Below are 426 nucleotides of genomic sequence, written 5' to 3'. Positions count from 1 at the left end.
CCGAACCCTCGGGCGGGAGCGCCGCCGCGCTTCCCAAGCGGCGCACTATCCAGTGCGCCACCGGGCCGGCCCCTTATTCAGTTTTTTTGTTTGTTTTTTGTGGGGGCTTTTTTGGCGGCTGGCCAGAATGGGGATCCGAACTCTTGACCTTGGTGGTACAAGGCTGTGCTCTAACCAACTGAGCTAACCAGCCAGCCCTCTATTCTATTTTAAATCTAATCATCAAAAGTGAAGAATTTCTGGGCCGGCCCGTGGCTCACTCGGGAGAGTGTGGTGTTGATAACACCAAGGCCCCAGGTTCGGATCCCATATAGGGATGGCCAGTTCGCTCACTGGGTGAGCGTGATGCTGACAACACCAAGTCAAGGGTTAAGATCTCCTTACCGGTCATCTTTTTTAAAAAAAAAGAAAAGTGAAGAATTTCCA

The sequence above is a fragment of the Galeopterus variegatus genome, unplaced genomic scaffold, assembly GCF_000696425.1.
Source record: "Galeopterus variegatus unplaced genomic scaffold, G_variegatus-3.0.2 Scaffold585, whole genome shotgun sequence".
NCBI lineage: Eukaryota > Metazoa > Chordata > Mammalia > Dermoptera > Cynocephalidae > Galeopterus > Galeopterus variegatus.
Note: the sequence above shows the minus strand (reverse complement) of the source record.